This window comes from Arachis ipaensis, chromosome B6 (genome assembly GCF_059453495.1).
Source record: "Arachis ipaensis isolate K30076 ecotype BB chromosome B6, ASM5945349v1, whole genome shotgun sequence".
Classification (NCBI taxonomy): domain Eukaryota; kingdom Viridiplantae; phylum Streptophyta; class Magnoliopsida; order Fabales; family Fabaceae; genus Arachis; species Arachis ipaensis.
The window spans coordinates 12432893-12440866 of NC_142441.1; the positions used below are offsets into that span (position 1 = coordinate 12432893).

General features: G+C 41.7%; 1 pseudogene; it reads right to left on the reverse strand.

The window, feature by feature from the left end:
• Positions 1-314: 314 nt before the first annotated feature.
• LOC107646534 (mitochondrial arginine transporter BAC2 pseudogene) lies at positions 315-1006 on the reverse strand (annotated as a pseudogene).
• Between the last annotated feature and the right edge of the window lie 6968 nt (positions 1007-7974).

Below are 7974 nucleotides of genomic sequence, written 5' to 3' on the forward strand. Positions count from 1 at the left end.
GTATGTACAAAAAAATACAAAAATTAACTTGATTAATCTTATTTATAAATGGCTATAATCATTAAAAGATTTTGAGTAAGGGACAAATAGGTCCCTGTCCTTTTTTTTCTGCGGACATTTTCGTCCCCAAATATTGAAAAATATATTCATGTCCTTGATCCTTCCAAAATGCAGACAAATTTACCCCTCCGTTGAAGTGACTCCGTTGGACTCAACGGAAAATGCTGACGTGGCTCCTGTGGCGCTGACCTGGCCGTTACGGGAGCACACGTGGCATGTAACTTTTTAAAACAGGACGTATTAGTCCTCTCACTCTAAAACGTGTAGCTTTTCAAAATAGGACATATTAGTCCTCTCACCCCAAAACGACGTCGTTTCACCCAAATCCCCAATCTTTCACATTTATAAAGCTGTTCCCTCATGTATTCATATGTCCAAAATAAACACCATGTGAAGGTCCATCCCTTATAATAGTGATGCCCAATCCTCTGTATATTCCTTTTAGTCCCTCTTTTCTCCATACATTCTTGGAAACAATTATAGGACCTTTATGTGGTTGTTCTATCAAGTATTTTTCATTGCGATAAAGCTGAAGGCGAATTTTGACCAAATCTATTGAGGAAATGATTAGGCTCTAGAGGACACATGTGCCAACTCCTCCTAATGCTACACCCTTGAAAGAAGGAGGGTCATTAGGAGAAATAGATTTGCCAAATACCCTTGAGAGAATTGCATTAGTTTGAAAAACCATAGCATTTTGAAATGTAACAGAGGCCAAAAGTGCACCCATGCCACAATAGAGAGAAGCAGGTCCTTCCTTAGCCAAAGCATTTCTAAGAATGGTGAATGTTGATGATGAGCCATGGCCACCGGTGTTTAAGACCTGTTGCCTTATTCGAACTGTGTCTAATGGATGACCAGATACTATCCCAGCAATTCTTTCAAATCCTCCTGCTACAAACTCCTTTCCCCAACTTGCTGCATGAAATTCTGCACCGAGATCCATTTTTTTCGTTCCTCTGTTTAAATTATGCGCTACAAAATATTGAAAAAGGTCCCAACTATTCGGGTTTGCTACAATGTTATTTTTTTTCCAAAGCTTGATTTTTTTCCTGATTAACAAACCCAAGAGAAACAAAATTGATTGAAAATTAAAAGTTTCTACAATTTATGAAGAACATATAAGAACTCCTCATAATTCTAGAAAAATTGCTACACTCTCAAATAGAATCAGCAACTTACCAGAAATTGCATATGGAGGAAATGGCTCTGGCCGAGGAGGAAGTTGCCATCCAGGGCGCCGGAGTAGCAGCGAAGGGGTTGAATCTCCCACCGATAGCAAGCGGCGTTGGCGAAGTTGCAGTTCTACATCGAGGCAGTGGTGTCGAGGTTGGTGCCATCGCAAAGGAGGAAGGAGAGGACACCGTGCATGATGGAAGTGGCTGGATCCTGAGCGGTGAGGACGGCGTCGCGAGTGATTCCACGAGTGTGCTTCGCGGCGGCGTTGTTACGACACGAGGAGCACCGAACGATCATGTGGAGGCAGCGCTAAGTTTCGACGGCGATCCTTGTAGAGATTGGTTCTGTCGTGCTTCTTCAATTGTGGCCAAGCACCACTACTGACGGCGGTGGTCATCCCTTGAGAGCGCGAAGATGAGACTAGAACAGAACAGTGGGACACGGTGGTTGTAGAGGGTGCGCATGGGGAGGGGAGTAGAGTGTGTTAGGGTAAGCGAGGGAGTGGATAGGGAGGGGGATGGGGCAAGGAGAGGAGGGGCAGCATAGGTGGTGGTGGAAGAGGGAGTCAGGGGGCAGGAGGTGGTTGGGATTGGAGGTGGCTAAGGACAGTGACCCACTTCACCGTTTCTGTGGAAGGATTAGGGCTCATAAATGTGAAAGATTGGGAATTTGGGTGAAACGACGTCGTTTTGGGGTGGGAGGACTAATATGTCCTGTTTTGAAAAGCTACACGTTTTGGTGTGAGAGGACTAATATGTCTTGTTTTAAAAAGTTACATGCCACGTATGCTCCCGTAACAGCCAGGTCAGCGCCACGGGAGCTGGTGCACGAAATTACAATCACACTTTTGCAACTCCGCACAACTAACCAGCAAGTGCACTGGGTCGTCCAAGTAATACCTTACGTGAGTAAGGGTCGATCCCACGGAGATTGTCGGCTTGAAGCAAGCTATGGTTATCTTGTAACTCTTAGTCAGGATATCAATAATTCTCAGATTTAATTGTAAAAAGTCAAAGAACATGAAATAAATACTTGTTATGCAGTAGTGAAGAACAGGTTGAGGCTTTGGAGATGCTTTGTCTTCTGAATCTCTACTTTCCTACTATCTTCTTCTTCATACAAGCAAGGCTCCTTCCATGGCAAGCTTTAAGTTGGGCATCACCGTTGTCAATGGCTACTTCCCATCCTCTCAGTGAAAATGTTCCAAATGCGCTGTCACCGCACGACTAATCATCTGTCGGTTCTCGATCATGTCGGAATAGGATCCATTGATCCTTTTGCGTCTGTCACTACGCCCAACACTCGCGAGTTTGAAGCTTGTCACAGTCATCCCTTCCCAGATCCTACTCAGAATACCACAGACAAGGTTTAGACGTTTCGGATCTCAGGAATGGCCTCCAATAATTCTAGCTTATACCACGAAGGTTCCAATCTTAGATTAGAAACTCAAGAGATACACATTCAAGCTTGATTGCATGTAGAACGGAGGTGGTTGTCAGGCACGCGTTCATAGGTGAGAATGATGACGATTGTCACGGATCATCACATTCATCAGGTTGAAGTGCGAATGAATATCTTAGAATAAAAGCAAGCGTGATAGAATGGAAAATAGTAGTAATTGCATTAATTCATGAAGAACAGCATAGCTCCTCACCCCCAACAATGGGGTTTAGAGACTCATGTCGTAGAAGATACAATATGATACGTGTAGAATGTCATGAGGTACAAGATGAATCACTAAAAATAGTTTTTATAGTAAACTAGTGACCTAGGGTTACAAAAAATTAGTAAGCTAGGGTGTTTAGTGTAAAAATCCACTTCCGGAGCCCATTTGGTGTGTGCTTGGGCTGAGCATTGAAGCTTTCATGTGTAGAGACCTTTCTTGGAGTTAAACACCAGCTTTTGTGCCAGTTTGGGCATTTAACTCCAGCTTTTGTGCCAGTTCCGGCGTTAAACGCCAGAATTCTTGAGCTAACTTGGAATGCCTGTTTAGGCCATCAAATCTCGGGAAAAGAATGAACTATTATATATTGCTGGAAAACCCAGGATGTATACTTTCCAACGCAATTGAGAGCGCACCAATTGGGCTTCTGTAGCTCCAGAAAATCTACTTCGAGTGCAGGGAGGTCAGAATCCAACAGCATCTGCAGTCCTTTTTCAGCCTCTGAATCAGATTTTTGCTCAGGTCCCTCAATTTCAGCCAGAAAATGCCTAAAATCACATAAAAACACACAAACTCATAGTAAAGTCCAGAAAAGTGAATTTTAAATAAAAACTAATAAAAATATAATAAAAATTAACTAAAACATACTAAAAACATACTAAAAACAGTGCCAAAAAGCGTATAAATTATCCGCTCATCACAACACCAAACTTAAATTGTTGCTTGTCCCCAAGAAACTGAAAATCAAATAGGATAAAAAGAAGAAAATATACAATAAATTCCAAAAACATCTATGAAGATCAGTACTAATTAGATGAGCGGGGCTTTTAGCTTTCTGCCTCTGAACAGCTTTGGCATCTCACTTCATCCTTTGAAGTTCAGAATGATTGGCTTCTATAGGAACTCAGAATCCAGATAGTGTTATTGATTCTCCTAGTTAAGTATGTTGATTCTTGAACACAGCTACTTTATGAGTCTTGGCCGTGACCCTAAGCATTTTGTTTTCCAGTATTACCACCGGATACATAAATGCCACAGACACATAACTGGGTGAACCTTTTCAGATTGTGACTCAGCTTTGCTAGAGTCCCCAATTAGAGGTGTCCAGAGCTCTTAAGCACACTCTTTTTGCTTTGGACCACGACTTTAACCACTCAGTCTCAAGTTTTCACTTGACACCTTCACGACATAAGCACATGGTTAGGGACAGCTTGGTTCAGCCACTTAGGCCAGGATTTTATTCCTATAGGCCCTCCTATCCACTGATGCTCAAAGCCTTGGATCCTTTTTTTATTTCACCCTTGCCTTTTGGTTTAAAGGGCTATTGGCTTTTTCTGCTTGCCTTTTTTTTTCTTTTTTGCAAGCTTTTCACTATTTTTTCTTGCTTCAAGAATCAATTTTATGATTTTTCAGATTATCAAGTAACATTTCTCCTTTTCCATCATTCTTTCAAGAGCCAACAATTTTAACATTCATGAATCAACAAATTCAAAATATGCACTGTTCAAGCATTCATTCAGAAAAACAAAAAGTATTGCCACCACATCAAAATAATTAATCTGTTTTAAAAATTTGAAATTCATGTAATTCTTCTTCTTTTGCAATAAAAAACACTTTTTATTTAAGAAAGGTGATGGATTCATTTTCATAGCTTTAAGGCATAGACACTTAAACACTGGTGATCATGTAATAAGACACAAACATAAATAAACATAAAGCATAAAAATTTGAAAAACAGAAAATAAAGAACAAGGACATTAAAGAACGGGTCCACCTTAGTGATGGCGGCTTGTTCTTCCTCTTGAAGGTCTTATGGAGTGTTTGAGCTCCTCAATATCTCTTCCTTGCCTTTGTTGCTCCTCTCTCATAACTCTTTGGTCTTTTCTAATTTCATGGAGGATAATGGTTTGCTTTTGTTGAGGTCCATGAGTGGGCTCTCTTGTTTGCTCCATCCTCTTTCTAGTGATGGGCTTTTGAGATGAATCTCTCCATCTCTCATGACTCAGAGTTGGAGGCCACTACCTTCTCTTTCCTCTTTCTAGAGGTTTCTTTGGCCTTAGGTGCCATAAATGGTTATGGAAAAATGAAAAGCAATGATTTTACCACACCAAACTTAGAAGGTTTGCTAGTCCCCGAGCAAAAGATGTGTGAAAATGAAGGGGTGAAGATGGGTTTTTATAGGAGTGGGGAGAGGGTAAGGTTCGGCCATGTATGGATGGGTTTGTGATGGATGGATGTGGATTGGTGAAGGGTAATGAGAAAGAGTAAAAGGGTGTGAAGAAGAGAGAGAGTGAGTTGAGGTTGGTGGGAATCCTATGGTGTTCACAGATCCTGAGGTGTCAAGGATTTCTCATCCCTGCACCAATTAGGCTTGCAAAATGCCCTTTACTGCCAATCCTGGCGTTAAACACCAGGTTGCTGCCCATTTCTAGCGTTTAACGCCAGCTTCTTGCCCTTTTCTGGCATTAAACGCCCAGAATGGTGCCAGATTGGGCGTTTAACACCCATTCTGCTGCCCTTACTGGCGTTTAAACGCCAGTAGGCTTCTCCTCCAGGGTGTGCTATTTTTTTATTCTGTTTTTCAGTTTGTTTTTGCTTTTTCAATTATTTTTGTGACTTCACATGATCATCAACCTACAGAAATCATAAAATAACAATGGAAAATATAAATTTAATATAGATAAGTAAAATTGGGTTGCCTCCCAACAAGTGCTTCTTTAATGTCAGTAGCTTGACAGTGGGCTCTCATGGAGCCTCACAGATACTCATGATGATGGCCTCTTAACACCAAACTTAGAGTTTGGTTGTGTCCTCCCAACACCAAACTTAGAGTTTGAATGTGGGGGTTTTATTTGATTCTGTATTGAGAGAAGCCTTTCATGCTTCTTCCCTTTTCTGTCTGCAAACTATGGTGCTTCCTGAATGGCAAAGAGTTGCTCATCCAGAAAGGTTTCAGAGATCTCAGTAGGAGGGAGGGATGCCCCTGCTACTGGTTCTATCCGGGACAGGTGATCAGCTACGTGGTTCTCTGTCCCTTTTCTGTCTCTTATTTCTATATCAAACTCTTGCAGAAGCAACACCCATCTTATGAGCATGGGTTTTGAATCCTGCTTTGTGAGTAGGTATTTAAGAGAAGCATGGTCAGTATACACAATCACTTTTAAACCTACTAAATAGGATCTAAACTTGTCAATGGCATAAACCATTGCAAGTAACTCTTTTTCTGTGGTTGTGTAATTCTTCTGTGCATCATTTAAAACACGGCTAGCATAGTAAATGACGTGCAGAAGCTTGTTATGCCTCTGTCCCAACACTGCACCAATGGCATGGTCACTGGCATCACACATTAGTTCGAATGGTAATGTCCAGTCTGGTGCAGAGATGACTGGTGCTGTGACCAGCTTAGCTTTCAGGGTTTCAAACGCTTGCAGATACTCTGTGTCAAATACAAATGGCATGTCAGCAGCTAGCAGATTGCTCAGAGATTTTGCAATTTTTGAAAAATCCTTTATAAACCTCCTGTAGAATCCTACATGTCCCAGAAAGCTTCTAATTGCCTTTACATTGGCAGGTGGTGGTAATTTTTCAATTATTTCCACTTTAGCTTGATCCACCTCTATTCCCTTATTTGAAATTTTATGTCCAAGGACAATTCCTTCAGTCACCATGAATGGACATTTTTCCCAGTTTAAAACTAGGTTAGTCTCTTGGCATCTTCTCAGAACAAGTGCTAAATGGTCAAGACAGGAGCTGAATGAGTCTCCAAATACTGAAAAGTCATCCATGAAGACTTCCAGAAATTTTTCCACCATATCAGAGAAAATAGAGAGCATGCATCTCTGAAAGGTTGCAGGTGCATTGCACAGACCAAAAGGCATCTTTCTGTAGGCAAATACTCCAGAAGAACATGTGAATGCTATTTTCTCTTGGTCCTAAGGATCCACTGCAATTTGGTTGTAACCTGAATAGCCATCCAAAAAGCAGTAATATTCATGACTTGCTAGTCTCTCTAGCATCTTGTCTATGAATGGTAAAGGAAAGTGATCCTTTCGGGTGGCTGTATTGAGCCTTCTGTAGTCAATACACATACGCCACCCTGTAACTGTTCTTGTAGGAACCAGTTCATTCTTTTCATTATGAACCACTGTCATGCCTCCCTTCTTGGGGACAACGTGGACAGGGCTCACCCAGGGGCTATCAAAAATAGGATAAATAATCCCAGCCTCTAGTAACTTAGTGACCTCTTTCTGCACCACTTCCTTCATGGCTGGATTTAGCCGCCTCTGTGGTTGAACCACTGGCTTAGCATCATCCTCCAATAGGATCTTGTGCATGCATCTTGCTGGGCTAATGCCCTTAAGGTCACTTATGGACCACCCAAGAGCTGTCTTGTGTGTCCTTAGCACTTGAATTAGTGCTTTCTCTTCCTGTGGATTTAAAGCAGAGTTTATGATCACTGGAAAAGTGTCACCCTCTCCCAGAAATGCATATTTCAGGGATGGTAGTAGTGGTTTGAGCTCTGGTTTAGGAGGTTTCTCCTCTTCCTGAGGGATTTTCAGAGGTTCTTTTATTTTCTCTGATTCCTCCAGATCAGGCTGAACATCTTTAAAGATGTCCTCTAACTCTGATTCAATACTTTCAGTCATATTGACCTCTTCCACCAGGGAGTCAATAATATCAACGCTCATGCAGTCATTTGACGTGTCTAGATGCTGCATAGCTTTGACAACATTTAATTTGAACTCATCCTCATTGACTCTCAGGGTCACTTCCCCTTTTTGGACATCAATGAGAGTTCGTCCGGTTGCTAGGAAAGGTCTTCCTAGAATCAGAGTTGCACTCTTGTGCTCCTCCATTTCCAGTACTACAAAGTCAGTGGGAAAGGCAAATGGGCCAACCTTGACAATCATGTCCTCAATTATTCCTGATGGGTATTTAATGGAGCCATCAGCAAGTTGAAGACATATCCCGGTTGGTTTGACCTCTTCAGTCAAGCCAAGCTTTCTGATGGTGGATGCAGGTATTAGATTGATACTTGCTCCAAGGTCACAAAGAGCTGCCTTGGTACAAGC